This window comes from Nothoprocta perdicaria, unplaced genomic scaffold, assembly GCF_003342845.1.
Source record: "Nothoprocta perdicaria isolate Ctin4 unplaced genomic scaffold, notPer1 scaffold_5, whole genome shotgun sequence".
Taxonomy (NCBI): Eukaryota; Metazoa; Chordata; class Aves; order Tinamiformes; family Tinamidae; genus Nothoprocta; species Nothoprocta perdicaria.
In genome coordinates, this window is record NW_020455754.1 from 6753692 (window position 1) to 6779843 (window position 26152).

Consider the following 26152-nt stretch of genomic DNA (forward strand, 5'->3'; position numbering starts at 1 on the left):
TAGATATCTCTTGAACACAACTCTTAATCACTTTCCCTACTCCAGCTTATCTTTTGCCAAAGATGCTGTTGCTTGGCTGTTTATCACAGTGTTGGCAGGGCAATATCTGCCTCTAAGCTTCAAATTCCCTCCACCCAGAGGTGTGGAAATTAATAGACATCAGAACTACATTTTTATAGATAAAGTAGGATTTTGCTGAAAAGAAGAGTCTTTCTAAGTAGAAAAAAAATGACATTACTTTGCTTATTTTGCAGATCTCTTGGCAAAATTTGCTCTGTACGTTCCCTGTTTTAGGCAGTGTTTTGATTCGATCATCAGGATCCCATTCCACAGAAGTCAGTCCCCTGTACTCCTAGAGCTGTGAACACTTAAACATTACCYCTCATTTCTAGGGATCCCTCTGCATTAAGCCTGGATGGATTCCCAGATATCCATGAAGGCCTTTCTCTATRGAAGTGGTAGAGAAGAAATTTAAGAACACAAACCTAGTTTTGTTTCTGATCACAATCATAAAAAATCTTTTAGCACTCCCAGGAGATTTAGCATCAAGAAAAAGTCTCACTGTTGTGAAGGACATGGTGATAGAAGGAACTGAAAATTATATGGACCTCCAGTACCTCGGGAATGAAACATGGTATTAAAGAAATAGCCACCTAACTCACATGATGCAATGTACCTTATATTTATCAGCTTCTGGCTTTGTTGGCCTTGAAGGACGAATCCATCATTACCTCAGGCAGTATCTTTTAATTCACCTGAGATCCACAGTTGGTTCCTGGATACTTTCATGATGAGCCTTAGCCAGACCCGTTCTAGGAAGCAAAGCCATGATTAGATGCAGTGTTGCTGCCTGAAGGCCACTTGGGAACTGGGAGGGAAAGCAAAGCAGGTGGCAGAGTGTCTGTTATGCTCCAAAGGCTGCAGAAAACCTTGCAGCAAAAACATCACCTTTTATGCTACTCCCCTCCCATCACAACGCCTCCAGTTTTCTAATGTGCGTTTCCCTCACTGTAATTTTATTTTGCTATCTACATAGCGATGAAAACATAGGTCTGGATTTGGGCATCTTATGTTTTTAAAGTGATATCTATAATTGACTTCTGGAGCGCAACAGTGTTCACTGAGTGAACTGATTTAAAATTGCTGTAATAATGCTGCAAAATTCCTTTATTAGTGCTGGAGTACATCAAGGAGAATCAGTGAGATTGCCATCTAGGATAATAAATACTTACAGACAAGTGCAAGCAGCTCACAAAAAGCAGTAATTTTACAACTGCTTTCTCTTTCATTCTGTTACTCCTACAGCTACTATCCCATTATCCCATAAATTAGATGCTACCTATAGACCCTATCTGAAGGGATCTGTTTTTCATATGTATTGCRAGTATGCGAGGAACTTGAGGAAGGTAAGAGATGAGAGGAAATGAAAAACAGTATTGGTAAAGTGAACTTAACTGGTAATTCCCCATTTCACACTAATGTTGAGAAGAGGAGACTAATTCACCTTCCATTTTTATGAATGTAAATTCAGAATCGCTCCCTTGATTCAGGAAGCAGGTTTTTAAGGCTTAACAGTCAGGCCTTAAGTTACATTCACAAGACTCAATCCAAAAGATCCTTCCAAAGGATCCAGGCCCATCTTTCTACTGGCTTCAACAGGAGATGAACCTGGCCCATTCTCTAAAAGCCAAGAGAAGCAGGGACATTCATATGCAGGCTGTCCTCCCCAGCCGATCTACTTTTCTGCAGACTGAAAACAAAATGTTCATTCCTCCAGGACAGCATATCACAATCTCTATATGAAAAAATAAACAATGCTGACACAAAGAAAAAATTATAGCCTTTCTGATGCATTAAGTTTTCTCTTCTAGATGAAATAGCTCAAGAATATTTTGTTGAATATTTTCTATTAGCCTTAAGGTAAAGTTTTGCTGTACTGYGTCTCCTACTCTGGCTGGTTCAGTCTGTTTGCAGAACTACCACAGAGGCTTCCTAAGCCGTCAGGATTCTCTGAATTTCCACGTAAAATTCAATAAACATACTGCATAAACCTAAATTACATAGCACATACACATTTAAACTTCATAGCATATACATGTATATATAAACACACACACACAATTAAGAAATTTATCAGTCAGTTTAGTTAATGCAACAATAGCCAACAAATTTCAGATTCACTAGTGATTCAAACCTCAAACCAAAAAGGATTCTCAAAAATATATAGATCGGGGGATTTGTTTACCAATATCTATCATATCACTGCTAAGTAAAATGTGCTATGTTCCAACATTGCCATGATAACTGGTGAGTGTATACTCACCTGTCTGCTGGGGCTTACCCTMACTTATTCACTAAAAAGGGATTATTGCTATAGCAACGACTGCATCCTATAATTCTTTCGCTACAAACAGATAGAAAATATTCAGAAAAAATTGATGCAAGAATGCAATGGAAACCTTGACCTGGTTCAATTAATGTTTTCAAATCTGAAAACGTTAGATGGGCATGTGCTGCTATGCTGATAGTYATATGGAAGTGCCTTATTCCTTAGTCCTCGCTCCACAGGTCTGTAGCTGCAGAACATTTTAGCAATGATGCCCCTGCCTCAGCTGAGCAATTTAGCAAGTGTTTCCTGATCAAAGCTATTTCTRAGAATTTACATTTGAGGCAACTACCAAGAGCAAGGATAAAAGCAATGGTAGAGTCTCTATGCAGGGATTCACAACCAMACTGTACAAATTATTTCTGAGTAAAGTACTGTCTTAACCTTCCCGCTAAAAGAACTTTTACTAACCAAACATCTTTTTAAAACTGTTTAAAAATAGAATTGCAAATTCAGCATAGAAACTTTCTCATGGACTTGCTTCCTTTCCATGCAAATAAACCCTCAGGAAGAAAAGCAACTTTATGTACTGAAGTCTCAAACTTGTCAACTGCTGCAGGTAATTCTCCCCTTGCACCACTGCCATCTGAAATAGCACAGCACCAATTTGTGATATGAATGATCTATTGCAGTGAATCTGATTCAGTGCCTCATAAAGGCAAATGCACCTCTCTGACCCATCTGTTCTATGGGCATAATCTTAATTGCAAACATAGGGTCACAACCCAATAAATCAGCAGTGCTGCAGTGAAGTCACCTACCTTTATGCCAACATTTAACTAGTGCCACCTACAATCATTGTTCAATGGAATTTAGGAGAAAAGCAAAACAAAACAAAAAACAGGGAGATTGCTGTCGACACCTTTTTCTTTCAGATGACTTACAYTTAGAGAAACTAAAGCTCTTCATAGGAAAAATCCAGGTCACATTCCTATAAAATCCAAACCTCCAAAGGATTTATGACCAGAACTTCATCCCATACATATTGCACAAGAAAGAGAGATGTTCAAGGTGAGAGCTGGAGGCAAGCAATACAACCACCAAAGCAGAAAAATATATCAAGTCACAGGAGAGAAATGCCACACAATCTGTGTAACTCAAATGTGCATTCATGGTTTCTTCTAGAACTACATTGTCACTAAACCAAGGCTTTTCCCTTCTTTTTCTCACACTCAAATATATTCTCATCCTATATGTTCTTATTTTCCAAGAGAACCTTCCAGTAAAATTGAGAGAAAGTTTGCTGCTCTATCCTGACTTAAAACTGAAATGACTTAGAAACATTCCAGTCTTCAGCTGAGATTAGTCCTGAGCCTGTTGAGCAGACTGCGCAGACTCTGAGCATTAGTCTCAAAAACCCTAAAACAATCAGAAAAGACAGATAGGAAAAGGAAACTTCATGTTTCCCTTTTCCCTAAATGGCACAGACACAGATGATCTCATTAGCTCATCATGTAATTTACACTTCTAATATAGCTGAGGAATTAAACAAATATTCAGAAATAAGCAACAGGACAGGAAGAGGAGGAGGGGAAACCTCAAAGCCCTCACTCATCTAAGCTGCTTCTTTCCTTGCCAAATGTTATATTCTCTTCCTGGGAAACCCTCCAACTTTGAGTCTCCAGATGCCATATTGCAGCAGACTGCTTGGAATCCCTCCTACCGCCTCCCATCACTCACAGGCTGAACAKGCAGGGCAAACACGGAGCGGGGAGAGGATTTTATCTTTATGCACATGGAAACCCGCAGGATGGAAAGCATTCACATTTTTGCTCTCTTTTCACAGTCATTCCCAAAGTTGGGTTCTGCTAGGAGACTTCAGGTCCAAGGAAAAATTCAGTAGAGACATGAAGGAAATCCTAGTTATGAGCAAATGATAAATGGTAATGAGCACTATGGTAACAGCACATACAGCTGAAGACCAGCAGGTTTTGTTCTTACCTGGGGATTTCAGCCCAAGTTCATCCTAGTTGTTAGTATTTATTTGAATGCCTCTACAACGCTCCTCTAGGCTCCTACCACACCACCACTCTTATAAATATATAATATTAAAAAGAACAATTTCCTACTGGAAGTCCCTGTCTTTCTACAGGGGAAGCTCAGGACCAATGCCTAACATATAGGTAGCTAAACACAGTGAGTCTCCTTTCTCACATAGGGATGCCTCCTATTAAATTTAATGGGAACTGAGCATCTAAGTCTCCTGGGCAGCTTGAAAATTTCAGTTTCTATTACTAATGCTCTTCTCATTATAACAGGATCTGTACGTGACAGTTCGAGAGCCTTGCCTCTGCTATTAGTGATGTGGGTCTGTGTTGTGCCGCTCACAGCACCCATGTAGGCTGCCTTGCTCACAGCTCATCTTGTCACGAGCTCCACAGCCAACGTGGGACCAGAAAGCAGTCTGTAATTTCATTATGATTGGTGAACTTCCCCCCCACCCCATGCTCTTTAAAGAGGATTTTTCACAAGGGAAAAATAATGCCAAGTAAATCTGCCTTTGTTGTGATTATTTGAGAACCATTTAATTGCAATCACCAACTTCTAGTGCACAATACAACAGGGCAGATGTGGCCACACTGCACAACTGCAGCATGATATCAACAGGCAGACTTTTTAAAGGGTCGTTGTAGAGTTTGCTGGACTGTCAGAATTGCTAGATTGCACCACACTAAATTTTTCTTCACTTTTCTGCTTAACTTACCAAAATTATATTTTACTAAGAGGGCATTCTCAGAAAAGGAATGGCTTTTAAAATTTCATTCAGATCCTGCAGGTCTTTGTCAGGAAGGTGTTTAACCACATTGGCTTATCATACCTGACAGGTCAACCATCACATTCGCATCGGAGGTTTTCGGAGCACATCACTTGGACCTGACTGTACCATGGGAGAAAAACAACCATAAGACCTCCAGGGAATCTGGGGAAAAGGAGACAGTAACTGGGCTTTYATGATAAAACTTAATCTCTACCTGGAAAGGTAGGATTTTCCAAAATAAATTTCTTTTATTTTTCCCAGTGAAATCCCTGAATGCGTAATCAGTTTTCTAATTCTAAGGATAAAAAATGAGAAGCATATTAGGGCATTCAAGCAGTAGCAATGGCAGGGTCAAATGGATCTAAAACTAGGTATTTTCCTTGGTCCTGAGATCCATGAAGGATTTGGGGAAAGCCCATATTCTCTGTGTGCAAAAACCTCCCCGTGGGTTGTRCCTGGGAACACAGCAGCACATCATCTGAACCAGCTTTCTGGGCAAAAACCACTTTGTGTCTTAATAACTTCAGGGAAAGTCAAAGTCTTCTCTACGGTATACACGTGGCTTCACAGATTTCATGACAGAATTCCAAATAATTAAAGAGCTGATAAAAACAGTGTTAAAAGAGCCAGTATATCTTCAGGACACTTCAGATAAGCTGATCATTGCATCTTCGGAACAATAAATGTCTTTTCTTTGAAGACAGAGATGAAAAACAACATGAGTTGCTGTTATATCAGATAGGATATGAGCAGAAATCTCTGTGATGTTATTAGAGATATGAATGATGCTAGGAGTTGTGGTTCCAGGAACTATAATAAGATGACATTAGTGTTCCAGATGGAGGTTGGAGAACAAGTGCTATTTATTAGGAGAGGCTTTAGCTATGTGTTTACCAACACATTTATTTGCTATAAGGACTGAGTCAATACGACACTTAAAACATGGCTTTAGGGGGAAATGAGGACAGATAGAAAACCCACTCTAGCAAATTATTTTGAGTGAAACAACATAACCGGAAAAAAAAATTAAGGAAAAACTAATATTTTTTTTCCAAAAGGTAAAACTGAAAATTTAAGAGCACTAGTTGCTGACATAATCTGTAATGAAGATCTTAGTGACTAGACTGCAGAGAAAGCATTAAATGTCTGTAAGTTATAGATTCAGCATCACCTGGAAATGATACATGAAATAATTCTTCCATTCTCCACTGGGGTCAAAACTGATCAGTCTAACTTGAGCAGATGACGAAAGACACAAAAGTCCAAAAGAAAACTCAAAAATAACCAAGAGGTCTGAAAAGCATAAGGATATATCTCCAGGGGCTTAAATAAAAGCAAAGGAGATTTTGGTTAAAGATTAAGAAAAACTCCCTAGCATGAAGCCAGTGAAATGCTGGGCTAAACTCTTAGATGATGGAAATCCCCATCTGGGAAGTTTTGAAGAACAGATCAGACAGACAGCCACTAGGAACAGTTAATTACGTGTTTGCCTCCTTTGTGGCTGAGAGATGGATTAGATGGATCCCCCTCAGGTCCCTTCTGCTCTCTTCCTATTTCATCTGTGCCACATCTCCCGCTTTTACCATTCTTTAATGAAGGAGAGAGAGGAAATAGTAGAAGGGAAGATTTCAGATGCTTAGCCACAAAGATGAAAGACTCAACAAGAAGAGGAAAATGAGGAGTGAAGTCTAGAGGAAGACTAACTTATGACTGAGATCCCTGACAGCAACGGAGAGAAAATAGGCTGTATCCTGTCCAGACTATCCATAAAATTTCCTCTGGGCTCCCATCTCCTTGGTCTATCTTTGAGGAAAGCTGTCCCCAACACATAGGCAATTTGGAACTGGTTTGAGCCACCATACAAGCAAAATTTCTATATTTTTGAGGGTTTTTAAAATCCTCCTGTTCTTTATATTTTCCCTGATTGTTGATGCCCAATTATTTTCTCTGCTGTATTGCACACAAACATAATATTCATGAATTTTTCATGAAAACAGGAAAAGAAAAATGAAAGTGAATATTAGGTAGTTGGTTYGTAATTACTGTGATGAGTGTAGTATATGGTGTTACTTAAACTAATCCATTTGCATCATGTTATTATTGGGCCTTAAATCTCTATTTCTCAGGCCATTAGTTAAAAATAAAGTGTTTTAGTATAAGAGCGAGTGAAAGAACTGGGCCGATTCAGCCCACTCCATGCTATATATTTATTTTCTTCTCTCTCAGTACAACYGAAGTGCAGTTCCCAAAGCAACTTAGCCTGTCTTCAGCCACAATCTTCTATCTGCCAGGGAAAGAGATAAGAGCTTTACACCAACTTGGCTATTCAGCAATCCTTATTCCACAGCATGTTTTTTTTTTCTACAAGAGGGCAGAGGATGAAGTTTGGGGCTTTGCTGACTCTTGTGGTGCTATATACAATTGCATAGAACTATTTGCCATAAAGTGGTGTCTGATGTGCATTATTCCTCTATATCCTCACAGTGTTATTACCTACAGGGTTATGGTGATATAGCACACGTTGGATCACCTCACTGCACACAGCAGCTCCAGCCTCATGCTTGCAGCTCTGTGCAATTTAACTCTCTGCAGACCAAAGTGAGGTCCACATTGCCCARAGGGGAATTATGAGATGCTCGCTAGCGTTTTGTACAGGCATCAGCTTCCCTCCCCCTGTCCTTCAGCTGTTAGTATGTGCAGCAAGACTTGAAAAAAAAACAGATGGAATTTTATTATTAAATGCTTTAACTTGTTCCTCTAAAATATATATTTTTTWAAAAAAGCAAGCAATCATATTTTCAGCAAGAGAAAAAGCTGCTGTCATGCTGGTATACTGTATAATGGAATATTCTAGCACTGTATTTCATTATGATTTAGTGTGGTTTTGTGTTAGTTGTTAGGGATTCAACAGCTTAATGTGAATTCTAAAGTAAGATTAGTATTGCAAATAAAAGACTTTTGAAAAATGTGCATTTCCCATTTAATTCTAATGAGCTTCAGTGAATGCAGAATATAGCTTGCGGGCATATTTTAAATTCAGAAGGGACAAAGTTATATACAGACATTTGGGACCTGAGTGCTATCTAGGCACAAAAAGGTAGCGCAGCAAGGTTTTCTGCAGAGCAACCTGCTTTGCAAGGGGTTCCAAAGACATCAGAGCTGAAGACAGAGCCTCTTTCTCCTGTTGAATCCTTCCCCACCACAAGCACGGGAAGCCTGGGTGAAGAAAAAATGTTTTACCTTCAATTTATTCAGGAAGACCTTCCAGGGCAAGAGTTTGCATATGATGTTCAGTCTGAAACAAGGACCAGTGTAAAAGGTGGTTGTGCTTCCCCCAGAGCCCATCTTGGTAACACAGAGCAGAAAAGAACACATCCTTTCTGAAAATCACCATAACTGCTGAACCTTACGGAGTTTGACTAGTCAAAAAAAAAAAAAAAAAAAGCACAGCACCAACCCCTCTTCTTCCACGTTCAGGAGAGACCACTCCATCATCTAAACATCGCTAGTGCTGCCAAGACTGCACCACTAGCAACACAAAAACCACTCCTGCTCGTCCAAGTTACTGCAACAAAGAAGCAGGCCAACATATTTGTCTTTCTGCCTTCAAATTTGTCTTACTGGTCAATATTCCTCATGGGTTAGTGAAGCTAGAATCAGACAAAAGCCAGGGTTTGAACACAAGTGAGAAGACAGCAGCAAATGGAGCACGATCTTGTCATGCATGAGTGAAAACACTTTGGTCATATATTGGCAACGGGAACAAGAAAATGGTACGGAACRAATCTCCCGTTAAGAAAATAACTAACAAAAGGAGGAAACTGCACTACAAGATCTTCTCTGGCTAAGGTTAAGGCAGCATCTTCATTCATGTGACTGTGGGAAGGTGAAGAGAAGGCTGAACGGGCTTCCTCGTGAACAGGCAGCAGCGAGACAGACCAGAAGGGAGCCTAATTATCCTGCTGGAGAAGTTTGCTTGTTGCTGGAGAAGCTTCTCAGAAGGGAAAATTTGCCCAAAGGAATCTCCTCACTGCTGCAGCAAGCTCTGCCCAGACAGCTCACACAAAGATGCCTCCATGCACACAACCATCAGCATGCAAAATCTTCCCGGTTTGGGACATGAGCTTCCTGGGACCCGATTCGCACCAGAGCAAACCTGGGAGCACTTTCTTTGTGATGGGTTCACAGAAAGCCAAGCAAAGGACAACATTTATCCCCACTCTAGGCTAAGCTACAATGCTGTCTTTTAAGTTGGGACTTCCAACAGAATGAAAAAGCCAGCAAAAGAATGAGCAAATTCTAAAGGCTCGTGGGACAGAGGTGTCCTCTGCAGAGACCGTCTCACATGCCAACACCATGATAGGACCTAAGGATGTCACCTCTCCCCTCTTTCTTTGCAGTGTTACTTCTTTGACAAACCTTAAGAAAAACCTTTTGAGGTTCAGCCTAGCAGGACCATCCTTCGTAAGAAAAATCACTAAGCCCAGAATTATGAAGTAGCCMTGACTTTGACAACCTTATTCCTACGGGATCATTTTTGTATTCCTCTGCTGTTTTCATTTTCTCTCATCATATATTAAAACTGTATAAAATGCTTAGTGAGTGGACTTCAGGTTCAAAGCTGAAGGATGATGTATTTCTAGCTAACAGCCTTTTCTAGGAAGGGGATTGAAAAGAGGTGGTAGTATCAAACAGCAAGATAACTCTGTAATTAGCAGAAGTCTTATGGGAACAGAAGGCTGATATACTTGGGCCAGGAAMGTACTGGAAAGAGAGTCATCAGGGAAGACAATATGCAAAGGAAGAAAGGAATATCATGGAGGCTGCTGGGTGAAGGAAAAAATGATGGAAGAGAACTTGGAGACATGAAATAGCTGGTGTATGGGGAAGCAGATTAAAGGAAGAGGACATCTGCTGCCCATGATGACAAACCTGTGTCCGGTGAGCAAAGAAAGGACCAGAAAACCTAGGACTCCATTCCTTATGCAAGGAGACGATAAATTCAAATGCCTTATCACCGAGCTTATGAGAGAGAAAAAAAGAATACTGTGCTATTGATTCCATTACTACTTCCACTACCAGAATGAGCAATCCTGGAAAAATTCGCTATTGGCTTGTGGTTCTTGGACTGCTACAAATTTAGGTGTTAACTCAGGTAAGTCTGAATAGGGTGATAGGAGATTTAACCATACCATAAMTGAGGCTGCTCCATTTATACAAAGATTTAGGTTCACAATTCTGAGTCCTTGTGAAAATAAGAACAAATCTTTGACCCATATTGTAGGTAGAGGAAACACTCAATGGCTCTCCACGCTTATTTGCAGACCTCCAAAGTAGGACAGGATGCAAGCGTTTGCCTACACTCTTCAGCAGACAATCTGCTTAAAACGTTACTGCACAGTCCTGATCTTATTGGATCTACGTTGCACCCTTAAGAAAAGCAGCTCTGATATAATCAATGATTATGTCAAACTACGATCTTGTTTGGCGCTCTGGCCCCAGTACACCGTGGACAATGTTTAATTAGAATTAAATAGACTAATCCTACAGTAATGAAAAACAAATTAGAAACTTGTCTAGATTACTGTAGATATGCACCCAGACATGAGGTAATCAGGCTGCTATAAGGCACCCTGCCATGTGTTTCAAGCCATTCTGCCACTCTCCCCTCATAGCTCAAGGGTACACAGACATAAATGCTGAGAAAGAACTCGCAGGATTTACACAAGATCTTGCACACTGAGTGATGAAGAAAAGCAGGTACAGACAAAAAGGCAAGAAAAAGATAAACTTCTATGTATGGTTTAGGAGACTGCTTATAATATACCACGYGCAAAAAGTGGTATCCACACAAACTGTGTTACATCATCTTATTTTTGGTGTAAGTAGTTATTAAGAGAAATAGAGAGACAAAGAAAATATCTGTGTTTCAAAGAAGAAATGGTATTTTAACATATGAATTTATGAACTGGACTTACAGAACAAGGGTRGTTAATCCGATAACAGAGTGTCAATATCCCGATTCCTAATTTGTGCAGTAAAAGTTTTGTTTCCATCCACTTTAGTCTACCTTACACTTTATGCAAGCTTACAGATTCTGGTGATAACGAATTCAGGTTATACTGATTTTTAGTTTCAGGTCATATTTTAAAATATTCTCCTACAGTGAATTTCATTGACTTCAACTGCTAAAAATATTTTTCAGTAAGACTTCTTCCAGAAACTGAGACATCTCATTGTTATAAATTGGTATCTGATGTCTTTAGGGTGTTTATATCTACAAAACCTAGACCTAATCTGCTTTGTACAGATTTTCTTCTAGTTAGGCTTTAAAAATAAATAAATAGAAACTTGAGAATAGCTACAGCTGTTCCCTCATTATTCTAGGGAGCTGACAGAAAAATAACGCATGATCAGTCATGTTATCTAACTTTTAACCTTCTTGGCTGAACTGTCTCTTTCAATGCACAGTACAGAAGGATGCAGAAGGAGAACCAGAGGACTTTTATCATAGTATAAGGTCTACCTTTCTGGGCTTTTGTCYCCTCCATTATCCACAGATTTCTTGGACTAATTAGTAAAGAGCAATATTTATTCTTATAGTACAACTTTCCTGGCAATGTAGCAGGGATTGTATTCAAGCCACCTGTGCAATACCAAAGTATCTGGTATGGCATAGATACATCCTTAGTACCTGTTATTCTGCAGATGTAAATCATCCCTTCCCAGAATTTTGTGAGCTGTTACTCTGAATCAAACCTAAGGATGAAAGAGCTCTGAAAAATTTCAGGTCCGTATTCAGTTTGAATAAGTATCTGAATGTTCAACCTGAATACTTATTCCCTTGTTAGTTTGGTATTAAGCGTGCAGAAAACTCCACGAATAATTTAAATAAAATATTTTGTTCCAGCTATTTTGTACTTCTGATTCTGGTCTCAGTTTATGCCAGAATAGGGATAGTWTTTGCTGAGCAATTCAGAACAATAGCTGAAAGTGTTTATCCTAGTCTGCTCCTAAAGCATAATTACTGTTTGGGAGCAGAATGGTTCCTCTGCTAAAGATGGTTTGGCCATTTCCAGCTTAAAAAAATTTTTAGAGCAGCATCTGTGTGCCCTGTCTTGCGCTACGGCTGGGACTAGGGAAGAAATAAGTAATACTTGGAGCTGGCGTAGATGCTGCGCTTTGCTCCCTTACATCTTTTCTCAAAGCATTACTCTCAAAGTGAGCATTCAGGATCTGGCTTGTTTTATTGCTCAGCTGYGGTCCAGGGAGGAACTTTTTAAAACAATGCAGCTCCTACCATACCCTTTGACTTTGCTAGCATGAGTCTTTTAGGGTGTGAGCTCCCTTTTCCTCTTAGCTTTCTCTGTATATTGGTTTATGCACCTGCTGCTAAGGCCTCCCTTGTTCTTTTGCTGGAGAATCCTTGACTTTAAAGGGTAAGAAAAACACCCYGCTACAAAGGACACTAAAGAAATCCACAGTGCTTTTTTGGTGTTGTAGTAGGTAGAATTGACCTAGATATCAMAAACAGCAGAAGGAAAAAAGAATGCAAATACATCTTCGTCTCTATAAAATTATTCTATACAATAGCAAACTAAAGGATCTGAAAGGTGAGAGATGATTTATAAGGGCAGATGTGGGAATATTCCTTCCACTTCCCCAGCTGGGGATTTCTGATGTGCACARCTGTGCTCCCTTTTTCATTGTTTGAATGGCTCTCTCTGCAGCACAAGTTCCCTGATTTTTTTTCCCTCTCATAAAATTTTGCTTCAGCTCCCTCAGTTTATTAGGTTTATCCTTCTATATATATAAAATATATCAGACATTAAAAATAATGAAAGAAAATCTAAAAGAAAACATCATCTGTGCAGAGACACATGTTGCAAAGCCTGTCTTAAAAATAGTCTTTCCCTTCCACTTTTCTAATGTTTGCACAGTAAAAAAGATCCCTTTTCCATTCCACAAGCCTATGGCTATGAACAAATTTTGCAATTATGCTTTACAAAGGCAGAAAAGTGACAGGTGGAAGAAAAATTAAACTCACTTACTCAATGCAAGTTTAGAGTATATGTAATGAATTCAAATTACTTCCACRAAAGTTTACTTCTATCAAAGGGGACTCCTTTCAGTTTGAAAGCTCAGAAATCATTTGAGCTTTTCCTGTATTTTTTTTTCCACCACATTGCAATTAAGCTGTACCTTGTGACATCTCTCAAGGCAGCTTTTTTTTCACCTAGATGCCTGCTAAAAGCTCCTGGCCAATGCTGTACAATTGACCAGCAAGACAAACCAGTCACATCTCTGCACTGTAGGTACCAGTAAGCTGACAGTGTTAGGGAGGGGGGAAAAAAAAAAAAAAAAAAAACACAACCCACACTCAGGAATACAACTTTTAACAGCAGGATACTACTGGATTTCTCTCCAGGAGTCACTGCTGATATACTCAGCACAGGATCAAATCTTTGCAACAGTTTAAGTCATTCCAGTTCATGCACAAAAAGCCTATTTTATTATAGGGGCACCGCTGGGACCGTTTGCGCAGCTCAGAGCAAGCATCTCAGCTGTTTCTATCCGTACCAGCTCAGCTGAAGCTTTTCTAGCTTGCACAGACAGTGTGACCGGCTGGGTCTCGCAGCTCACCACGGCTCTGCTCCAGCCAAGGACACTGGAGATTCAGACACATCCCCTTCCATCTCTTTTGAGACTAGAACCCGGACATTACTGTCCTGCAAACTGCAAAATATTAAGACCTTTAACCAGTGGGTACCGTGGGAAGGCACCATATGTATTGCTCCCAAGACCTGACTGATGGCATTTTTTTTCTCCTCTCCCCTCTTTGATATAGGAAGAAAGACCGATGAACCTGCATCAGGTCCTCCTCTTCCTTTCTATTCCGAGTCACTTAATAGAAACATGATGCAGCAGTTTAAAATAGTCCTTTAATTCTCTTGCAAGCACTTGCACTCTGTCATTTAGGCAAGGCACTGTGAGCCTGTAGCATTTTGCTTTCCCTTCGCCTACTGCCCATGAGGCAAGAGACCTTTTCTTTTCGCCCTTCCCTCCAACTCCTCTSCCTCTTAATTCCTCTCCAAGGAAAATTCCCAGTGGACTGCAACCATACAGGAAGCTGCCCTCCCTTCAAGCTACAGACATGCATTTAGGAATTCTGAGCTCTATCGATGGGTTAAATCCAAGTGACTTTTAAGTTCAGTTCACCATCACAGTACATGTCCCTTACATTAACATTACCTGCAATGCAATAATTAAACTCCCAAATTCTGCTTCTATCCGTGAACTCAGACACACTGTCATGGATGTTCCAGAAGGGAGAGTTGATTGATACACAGTGCTGACTTCAATCACAATTTTTACATCCTTTCTATAAAATATTAAGTATTTCAAATAAAGTTACATATTTATAAACTACAGTCTACAGCACTATTCCTTCTCATCAACTTGTAAGAGTTTTAAAGTTAACTACAGATGATAAACATTTGATGCCAACCATTGTAAATTGATAGTAAAAGTATTTGTTACAGAGCTATAAAAATGTTATGTTTAGGTTTTTACAGCCCATCATTAATACTGTAAAATGTAGTTATGCTTTTATGCCTTGTTGGCTGGCAAAAAAAAAAAAAAGACAGAATCTGAAGACCATGAACCTTCCTTAATAGAAACCTTCAATTGACCCATTCACAGAAACAACTTCTTAAAGGTCATAAAATACTCCTGCAGTCTACAGTACTCATTATAAATAGGTTAGGAGTCAGCAGAGACATCAAAATCATAATGCACTATCTCTGTTGGGTATGTGGTTGCTACATTTAAAAACAAAGAAAGATCTGACATCAGGAACAAAAGAATATTCTTTTGTTTATTTTGTAGAGTAAATTTAGAATAGCACTCAGTGGTTGGCAGCACAGCTCACCACACTAAAGAGAAGGKTTTGCACAAGCATGGGGAAGAACAGGTAGGCATGTCATTGTCCAAACTGCAGGACATTTAAACAGATGGGAAACCACTGGCAATGATTTACTAATTTAAAGCCGTGTGGACACAATGGCAGGTATTCCTGCATCAGGAGCTTTACACACAGGTACTCTCAGGAAAGCAAGCACAAGCTACCTTCCAAAAATTTCTTCCCCTTTCTCCCAAGAAGTGCAAGATTGAAAAACAAGCCATTTTCACAGGTCTTCTTCTGTATTTTCCTCATCTTCCCAGCACCCTTGGGTGGTCCTTCTGGCAGGCAGAAGCACAATTAAAACCATGAGGGAGCCTGCATGCAACATGCAGCTGRATGGTGCAGACAACGGGTCGGGGACAGCACAACGAGGCAAACTCATGGGAAGGAGTTGTCAGATGTCAATCCCAGTGATGGCTCATCCGCAGAGCTGTCAGGGACAAGAGGAAACTAAAGTACAGAATTTAGCAACTTGGAGRGTCTTTGTATTAAGCAGGGATGGGAACAGCACATTTTGAGACAAAAACCTGAAGCAGCATCAGAAGCTCTTATGAAAATCTTTCACCTCTTAAGTCAGAAGATCTCCTGTCTTATTCTCCTCCTGGATTTCRAGCTAGTTCAGAGTTTCAGCTGCAGGAAATTGGAGGAACTGGATTAAGTACAGTGCTCGGCTTTTTCACATAAACCATGAGCTCAACATACAAGGGTTTCACAGGCAGAGGTATCTGCAGGTACAAAATACTGATAATTGGCAAGTCCAAACCGTTGATAATAAGTAACCACTTATTTTGATCAAAAAAATAAAGTACCTGGAGGAGTCCAGGAAGATGTCCAGGAACTATATAGCTCAATAGATTTTACAAGTCAGTCCCATCAGTGTAGGAGAAAATATTACACATGAATTATCACCCTAAACAATCTTGCTGTAATCTCTGCTAGCAAAACCTCACAGAACCAGTTAATGTTAACATATGTTCAGTATATTCAGTATCAGGAACTGCATACACCTACCACACATATGGGATACATAACAGAAGACCAACTGTAACTTATGTCACTAAAGAGGAAATCTCTCAAGTGAATGCAGAGGGCAGAAATCCCTAGAACTCCTCCACTTCTGCTGTCACCATCCGTTGGCATTTGCCAGAGATAAAATCTGAAGGCGCAAGAGCCATAATACAGTTGAATCCTGCTATGATCCCAGCTTCTGCAATGACTCTGTTCCACTTACGGCTCAGATCGCCCATGAGCAGATTCTATCACTGCTTTATAATAATGCAATTTACCAATCATGGTGAGCATGGCCAAGTGCACTGCCAAGGTCTGTGCTGGTCATACACCTTGGTTCTATCCTTAACCTTACTTTTAATTTTGTAGTCTTAGGTTAATCGCTTCTTTCCATTAAAGACTTGTTTTCCATTCTGCCTTTTGCCTGCCCCAGCCTGGGGGAAGAGGACGGGAACAAACATGTGCATCAGAGACGCTGCCATGCAGTGGATAGCCAAGTGAGGGGGTCCCACGGTCCTCTTCATTCTCATTCAGCTTCTAATTACCCCAACATATTTCCTCAGATGTCCATATGAAGCTGAGGGTTCTCCAGATTAACACAAACTACACACCTCAATATTTCTATTTCTCATACAGCTACACTTCAAAGAAACTCTGAGTTCACATTTCCAAATCCTGCTGCCTTGTTTTGTTTACAGCTTTTCCATTTCTTGAGCTAAGTATATTTTGTCAATCTCCTTAGAACAAATTACATGTCAGCATGCTTAAAAAAAAAAAAAAAGTCTGTTCTGCAAGACTTTGAATAGAAACAGCTGGCTGGTTCCTAGTCCTGGGCTTTACTGCAGAGCAGCATGGCTTAACTTATCTTTAGAGATAGGATTTATGTTCCTGAACTCCTTTGGAAAAGGTTACTTCCTTAACTGTGCACATGTATTACAGATAGAGCTTGTACAAACAAATAGAGCGATGTGGAAAACTTCATCTAGGTCACGTCAGAGCTGGGACTATTCTTCAAATGAACAGCCTGGGAGGTGCATGCTCAGCGCATCCCCAAAGTCCTAAAAACACTCTGCATTTGCCAGTGAGACGCTTACAAACAATAATGAAACACTGCAATGTTTACTTCTCTCTCCTTGAAGATGTGGCAGCTCAGGAGCAGGAGGGCTGTCATTTCTGATTGGCCAAGAAGCCCCTGGCAGAAGAAAGAAGACAGCCAGAGGTTGTGGCCTCGCAGCACCAGCTCAAACCTGCCTGACCAGGGCACCGTGTAAAATGAGGATACCTGTAGAATATCTGCTGGCTTCATCCCTTGCACTTCGAGAGCAGCAGTAATGGTTTTCCATACTCCTATAATTAGGCCAGCGGGAATGAGACCTTCATAAAGACCTTCTTTTCAAGCTCAATCTTTTTAATTGTTAATGGCTGTCCCCTTAATTCAACATGTCTGCAGCATTTAATTTCACCTATTCATAGTGCTTTTAAGACAAATAGTGCATTTTGTTTGTTTCGGGATTTTCCAGGACACCACTCTTCTCCTCCCTTGGATTTTTATGAATCATAAAATCATCTCCAGGAGATTACTTTGGACACTTAGCTGCCCAAGAGTGAAAGTGGTTTCTTATTCTCAAAATGCAAACATGAAACACCCCTGAGTCTTCCTCCACCACAGCAGAACATATGCCACTTTTAATCAAACTAACTGCTTCTCAGTTTATTAATCTAAACTCCCAAATCACTCTCAGGATGACAGGGATGGAAATAAAAAACAAACAAACCCAAAACCAAACAAAATCTTAACAAGTTTACCATGTCATCAAATAAGACTACAGAAAGCTACTCAATCAAAAATCCCTCTCTCAAAAAAAAAAAATAAATAAATAAAAGCAGTCACTCAGGATTTGGCAGGAGAGATGATCTTTACCTACTGTCTCCACCAATGGTTGCTGACACTGACTCTGCAGCTCTCTGAAGATGGAAATAGCTCCTTTTAGACTTTATGTCACACTTATTTCCCCATTTTTGCCTCACCAAGTTGCTTTCAAGCAGGTCTACAGCTTCACTTAGAGCTGCTTGTGCATATTTAATTGCAGGTGCTGGTAGGTGATTTTAGCTGATAGCTAAAAAACAGCTATTGAGCCTGGTTTTTAGAGAAACAGACACGGCACCCCAAAGCATACCTGGGAAGAGCAGTGCAAAGCTTCTGGGAAAAAAATGCTTTGAATGAACCATACTTCTTTTTAAAATGTTACATGCAGCCCCTGCCTTTAGGACAATTCATGTGTCTTTAATAAATACATGGACATAACTTTGCAAAATGACTGGAATTTGTGTAGAGTCTAGCTTCCGCATATGTCCCTTTCAAGCTTTGTCCAGGCCTGCGATCTCCAGGCTTGGGGAACAAGTGGTGGGACTTGACAATTCCCTAAAAGTGTGATTGATCTTCACTTGCATTGCCCATTAGGTTCCCACAATGATTCAGGATGTTAAAGACTTAGCCATTAGCAGCTGTAAGTGCTCATTAAGAGCACTGGGCCCCATGCTGGAATCAACATAAGGGAACAGCATGTAGCACCACATTGACACATATTTAGTTTTGTCACCTCGGACCAACCCAGCACAAGGCTGCATTTCAGCAGAATTGACTGGAATGTCTCATTGAGTTGATGCTTATCTCCACGCTCTGAATTCACCTTGCAAGAAGGCACCATGCCACCAATGGAGTTGCTCTACTCTGCAGGCAAGCATGCTGTTCTTCAGCAAGCCACTTCAGAGAGGTCACATGCAACTGGCTGCATGTACAGTGCTCCAAGGAAAGCTTCACTGCCAAGAGAATTGCTCTTTGGTGGCCCAAGATTTGGGGGCATAAGGAGAAGTGCCCTGGGCATTCCCTGCATTGCACTGGGARCTCTTCCAGCCCCTTAACAGTGAGGTGTTGAAGTCACCTCCATAGGCATCATTCTGCTTTGCAGCTCAAAAGCAGTAGAGATCATAATGATTAGCAAGGACACTGGAGCTGCTCGTGGGGTAAGCTCACAGCCTCGGACAATGAGGAATCATTGTGATTAGCYAGTCAGAATGATTAAAATTTCACAGGGTGAACAGAGATCCATGGACAGGCAGGTGCAATGATTAAGTGGGTCTTGTCCACCAACTCATCAAGGGGAGGCTTCAGATTCCTGGGCAGCAAGATGGTTATTAACATGGCGACATCAATAGTTATTAACCTGGCTGCATCAACATTGTTCACRAAATGAACTCGCTTCACAGGGGGAGACAGGGAGAAAATGATTAACACAAGAACTTAACAGCACTCTCAGGGTGAATTAAGACGTATGGGCAAAGACAAGATTAATGCAAATACATCAGCGCTGACCTCAGTGTGACCAGATTCACAGGCAGAAGACACATATTAACATTGCCTTGTCAAGTCAACTTGCCAGATGACTCSTCTTCACAAGGGCCAGAGAAGTGATTGTGCCTCCAGAATCCAAGGTTAAAGTGTTACCCAACCTGGCAAGCAGTGAAACCAAGCTAAAAGAGGAAGCAATTATCTGGTCTAGACTGACTACCACTAACTTATATTTGTAAAAATGTTTTGTACCAGTTATCCAGTGCCAAATAGATCAAGTAATTTGCAGAGAAGAAATACTAGAAATCATGTTATCTGTTTGGTCTCTAATAAAAAAGAGTTAAAGAAAGATTATTTAATTCGGAGCATACAAACAAATTTAGGAACTCTGCAAAGTGAAACTCCTTTTTTCTTCTACTCTGTTAGCATAAGGCAGTAATAGCAACATGATATGCTGCTACCTTCACACTCATGTATAATTGAACATGGAATGAAATGTCCAGTATCAATAGAAGCAGTGGCAGATCCACATAATCCACATTCAGCTACACATTAAACTGAAAACTTGGCAGACCAAAGCTCTCTTTACAGGAGAAATGCAGCAGTGTGACTGATCGCAGCCCTGGCACTCCGTGTATTCTGCCACCACCAAATGAAGGCAGGAGGGTAAAAAGSGGGAGTGTAGCAGTTGTTCTCTCTGCAATTGCAGTACTTCTTTTTCCAGGGGGACCTTAGACTAGGGCCCCAGCTTCAGAAAAGCTGGGGTTGGTTCATTCCAGTGCATACAAACATGTCCCAACAGCCTGATCTTCGCTGTCCCTCTCTCTCAGCCCTGCATCGTGCCCACTATGGAGTATACATTGCATTTGGAGATGCATTTTAAAGGCAACAAAATAGGCAGAAACAGCAAGGCGGGGAACAAGAGCTGCTATTAAGTGCCTGGGATCAGATTTTCCTGTAAACTGTTTTTTGACCACTGTAACTACTAGTAAAACTTTTATTTCAGTATTTTGGCCAATTTTATATCAATAGGCTTCCCAAGGCCTGCAAATTTTCTGCATAYTTTTAGTTATGAATAGAGAGCAATGATCTCAGAGATCCTATCTTGAGACCAAGGTCAGCAAGGGATTAAAGTGTCAGGAAAAGCTTTCTCCTACAGAATGGTTACAATACAATTCTATGTACAAACAGCAAAGCTAATTATTTCTCACTGTGTATCAGCTAAGGCTAACCTGATTAAAATCATAAATCAGTCAGTGCCTCTGTTTTTATGCTGTGAGGATCCATGTCTGTGTTTGCATATTAATTAAGATAGGCTAAGTAATCAAAAATGTTTGCGGAGAAAAGAAAATAAATTGTAGCCTGATAGAAGCAAACACAAGAGCACGGTACACCGATTTTTCGAAAAGCTTCCTATGTTTACACTGTATCATTTGAAATTATGAGCATTTTCAAACAACCTATGATTTTCTTCTGACAGGCTTTAAGGAGAAATTTACCTGTCATTTCTATCCCAGGACTTGTTTCCACTTGATGGAAAAATAACAGGAAGGCTGTTGTCAGGCCAGAAGGCAGCGTAACTTGCTGAGTTCCAAAGTAATTTTTTTTTTTTGCCTTTTCTTCTCATTCTGCTATGCAATATCAGATTAATGTCACTGTTCAGCAAAGCCCAGAGTATTGATGTTGAAACATTAAAGCTATTCCATCAATAGCAGGTTTGGAGAGAGGTCATTTATGGTCATTAGAATAGAAGAGCATTTATTCTGGATATCAGAGCAATCCCCATGGGTCCTAGAGATCATGCTGCAATCCCCCTAATGCCATTAATATAATGGCCTCTTTCTTCTTTATTAGACTTTTACGGCTAAGTAGGATGTAAGGAAAACTATCAAGTCGGTGGAGTCCTGCGCCCTGCCGTTGCTCTTGCCACAGAGTCCATATGCTGTTCTCTGTTAGCTCTTGTATGAGAAACAGCGTTCATTAAGTGATCTAGCTGAGCCTTTTCTCCTAGCAGCTACAGGATGCTTGAGGCTAACACTTCCTGCAGCACATTAAATACCTTGCCCTGGTTAGAGGGTACAAAGCAGCTACAAATGTCCCATGTCTATTTATCCTCCCGTTGTGCTAATTCAAGCGGGAACACTTAGGCTTGCGGTGTGGTTTTCCCYGTATTGCTCTGAGCCTGGAAGAGCTCAGCCAAGTACAAAGGCTTGAGCTAGAATTGCCTCTACCCAAGTGCTGCCTGCAGCCCCATCACAAGGTGTAAAGGTGGTTCCCATCAGGAAGCAAGAAGTCTTTCCAAGCAGTGCAGCCTGCAGCTGGAGGAACCTTTCCTCACCACCTACCCGCAGCTGAACCCGGACACCTCTGTCTCCCACCCACTGCTGCTCCTGCCCCATTTCCACATCAACCTGAAACGTTGCTAGACTCACAAACCCTCATTCCTCTTTGTCTTGCTTTCGAAACTTCCRTGATAAATCACAGGTGAAATCACGGTGTCAGTTAAGTCTGTACAAAAACACCAGACAACTTGGTCGTGCTCCCGGGCCCATTCACAGTGACATGCCCCAAAGAGATTTATGCAAACGCTATGCTAATTAAGGCAGGAGGTATAGATGCCACATCTCTCCATCTGCAAGCAAACAAGAGGTGTTGATGCATTTGGAGGCTGCTGCTGGAAAAACAGCACCAGAAAGACAGATGGGTCGAGCCTGGAGCAAATAGCTAATCCCCAAAAAAGATGATTTCCAGACTAAAAGATGAGCCCCCTCCCCACGAGGGCAGTAACCTGCCGAGACTCAGCTCGCTGCCTGCTCAGCACGCGGCCCCTGTGACAGCATCGTCCTGCAGGGCAGTTTTGGACTGACTAATGACATTGCCTGGGATCAGGGTGAGGCTCTTCGTTTAGCAATGGGCTTGATTCTGCCAGGAGATTTCAGATGGAAAAAGGCCTGTGAAGATCAAGAGGAATAAATTTCGGGCTTGGAATGCAGCCATTTCACTTATTGCAAAAATGCCCRACTCCGGTACAACATTGCAATCAGCTTCTTGTAAAATGAGTCCAAATAGAAAGACTTACCAAAGGAAGTATCATCGTCCATTATGGACGGACATAAAATTAGAACCTTAAGGAGAGCTTTGCTCATAAAATAAAAATGTTTAAATCTTTTACATTCTTTAGTGCTTTTCCCCCCCTAGCAGGGTCCTTAAACTGCACAGGAGAGAGCACTATTTCTAAACCTCAATTCCTGCTCTAAAAGTGGCACTAAACCAAGCAGGGAACAGACCCATTTCAAGCAACCCAGTAAAAAATAAAATTAAAAAAAAAAAAAAATTAAATATCAGGTACACTCCTGTAGCAAGGCAAGTCAAGAAATCTCCAGCCACTTCAAGAACAGCTTTGTGCACAGGCAAAAAAAAAAATAAATAACGAGAATAAGATAGAAAAAAAAGAGACAGACTAAATTCATCAGCTAATTGTTCACTGTGAATTATTTACTTGAATGTAGTTAATTAAGAAACACTTTTAACGTGAACTTTTTTTTTTTAAATCTCTGAAAATTAAGCTTAATGAGAAACCTTCCCAATGACACAACTCTGACGGGTGCAGGCAGATGTAAGCCTGGTTGCGGATGTACCTATCCTGCCTGTGTGGGCCAGCTCTGAGATCAAAGCTGACCACCTCTATTAGTGTWACAATGAGCCCAGGTTTACACAGCCAGACTCCCAAATGCAGATACCAACATGGGTATCACCCTACGCACATGAATGTAGTTCAGGCTTAAAGAGGCTTACACTGAGCAAGCCAAATACTAGGCAGAGAAATAGGGCTACATCCAAATRTGCTGGGTTAAAATTAGCCCAGGTTTCTCAGAAAAGAGCTTATATTACCAGATGCATAGCACCTTGAGCAGCTAATCCTTGTTTGGAGCTGCTAGTTGCTATCACAATACAAATTAAATGCAATTGCAGTAGTTGACAATCTAGACTGAAAGCTAACACACCAAATATTTGCATGCTTTAATGAAAAGCCTCTAGTTACTCCCAATCCAGGCTTTATGTCCCTTTCCTTAGCCTACTCTTTGCCTTGCATCTTGCTTAAGTTTAAGCAACTACCTGACCTCCACATCTCTTGGCACTGGGAAGATACAGCAGGGAAAGCTCCTGAGCGAGGATGATTTTGCCCACAAGATGATTACAATTTGCAGGAGGGCTTTTCACAGAGTGAAGGTCAGAAAACATCCACCTGCCCTTCCACACACGCAAGCAGTGCACGTGGGCAGTAACCTGGCTGTGCACACAGCCTAGGAACACCCGCACATGGACACGTGAGAGCAAGGCCTCTTTGGGGACATAACGGCATCTCTTTGCCTATACTTTCACTATGAAGTGATTTAACATCCTGCTGTGAATGACAACTGTGGAGTGAGGAAGATAACACCATGTGTAAACCATGGACTTGCACTTTTTCTCCATGCATTTCTTCAGCAGAAACTGTACTTTATCACTTAGAGAACGCCACCACAAGTTTTCTTTTAAAGTGTCCCCATAGAAAGGAAAACACATTATTTTAGTAAGTTATCCTGAAAACACTACTTTGACCAAGCTGAGCATGTCTCACGGTTGCAATATGGATCTTATTGATCTCCACTTTTCCCGGGCAGATAACATGCACCACAGACTTCACACACGTAAAAGAGCAGAGCTATTAAACCTTTGGAGCATGATCCAAAAGTCATCTATCTCTCCTCTGAAAAACAAACAAAAAAGYGGTAGTTATTCCAAAGCACTTAAGAAATATTTGTCTTTTTCAAACATGGTCTTATCCAGAAGGTAGAAGCTTGCTGCAAAAGCTGTGGATGRTAAGCTATAGACCATATTTTATATCTGGTGACGACAGATGAATCTAGGCCTTTCTGGAATGAAAAAAAAAAAAAAAAATGTTTAGGGATGAAGAGCTGAATTGTCTGTAATATTTTACATTCCAATTTCACCAACTCTGAACAGGATTGTATAGTCAGTGTCTGAATTAGCTTTAAGACATCCTRAAAACAATCTTCCTTGAACATCTCCCCTTGGTAGACATCCAGTATGCCACTTTGACCCATCTGTTTGTGCCTGTCAGCAGCAAATAATCTTGCTTCCTGAATGAATGGAATTACATATATTACAAATACTTTTTTCACAATTTCTCATTTATGCTGTATCAAAATTTCTCATTTATGCTGTAATTTATATAAATGTTTTATGACTCCCTTAGACTTCTGGCATGTATTTTGGGTTGTAATGGCCAAAATAGTAAAGACTGACAATCCCCAAAGTAACTATGCATTTCAGAATTTGATTTTGGTGACTGTTTTAGACAAATATTTTCTTTTAGATCTAATTGCATTACTAAAGCTTGACCGCCAAAACATTTCCAGAAAGCACTGGCCAAGTAGCCCAATGCAAAGAGATGAAGAAGCTTCTTGTAAAGTTGTAAAGAAGCTTCTTGCAAGGCCACGTTTAAGGCTTATCATTCATCATTCTAAGAGATGAAAGTTGCTCAAAGATTTCCTTTCCCTGCAGGCTCCAATTAAAGAAATGAAAGCTTCACTCACAGGCTGTCCAGAGAACATGTTTCAAGCCTGACAACAGCCAGCCAAAATTTGGACCATATTTGATGTCCAACTTTTTTTTTTTTTTCATCACCTAAAAATTCCTTTAGTACAGAAAAGCACCTAAATGCTCAGCATGCTTACACACTGCTCCTTTCTGTTGTTGTTACTCACTTGCATCTACTGCACTCTTCAGCATGGGCACTGAACTAATGGTCCTTATACCCATTCCTTTGAATCACACACAGACATGTGTCATGTAACTATGACACCAGATTCAAATTCTGTTCTCGTCTAAGCTGCGGTACTAAAGGATTCACAGCTCAGCCCTTCTCTATATTTTCTGCATATTTATAACTAAGATTATATGTCAACACTCTATATTTACCAAGTGCTATTCCTGACAGACTTTAAAACTACATGAGCTTCAGCAGTAGGATGTGTCAATAAACATTAGCCACTGCATATACTTTTATCTTGGAGAAAAAAAAAGGAAGAAAATTTATCAGCTTCATGCCTATATTCCACATCAACAAATAAATCTGCTGGAGCCACAGGAGATCTTGCTCAAGCTCCTTTCATTCAGATTTACTGAAGATATCATTATGTAGGCAAATGAAATTGATTCCCCTAAGAAACAAAAATAAATAATTTTTACCAGAAATAAAAGCACTATTTTACAAAATTTACTGTGACTTTCGGGTGTAAATAAATGGCTTTACTACCTTAAAAATAGATGCACAGTCTCTTAAATACCTCAGGATTCTGCAGCGTGGATGTAACAGTAAAGGAGAAGGAAAAACGCTTTGTCTCTGCTGGCTGCTTGTTAGGCACAAATCTAAGAAGAGATGCTTAAGTCATAAAGGAATGTTGAAGATCATATTTCGCCTTATCCATATGAAAATAAATGCTTACAGAAGCAAAAAGTATTATCTAGCATAAACAGGCAAAATGTATATTTTCTCTGCATCCTATCATGCTACTTTGCCTCAATCCTAAATACCATAAATCTTTTCTATTTCAATGCCAAGCTATCACGCTCTTTAAAGAATATACCTTCAGTCCTGCCTGGAACACATTCATGGAATCT

At 40.4% G+C, this 26152-nt stretch overlaps 2 long non-coding RNA genes across 2 annotated transcripts in view; both read right to left on the reverse strand.

The window, feature by feature from the left end:
* LOC112954480 overlaps positions 1–26152 on the reverse strand; it is a 122796-nt gene that overhangs the window by 79961 nt on the left and 16683 nt on the right. The window lies entirely within an intron of this gene.
* LOC112954479 lies at positions 15490–15740 on the reverse strand. The gene is made up of 2 exons (XR_003250722.1): positions 15674–15740; positions 15490–15538 (listed from the first exon to the last, which is right to left on the reverse strand). It is a non-coding gene; the product is annotated as an uncharacterized LOC112954479 (long non-coding RNA).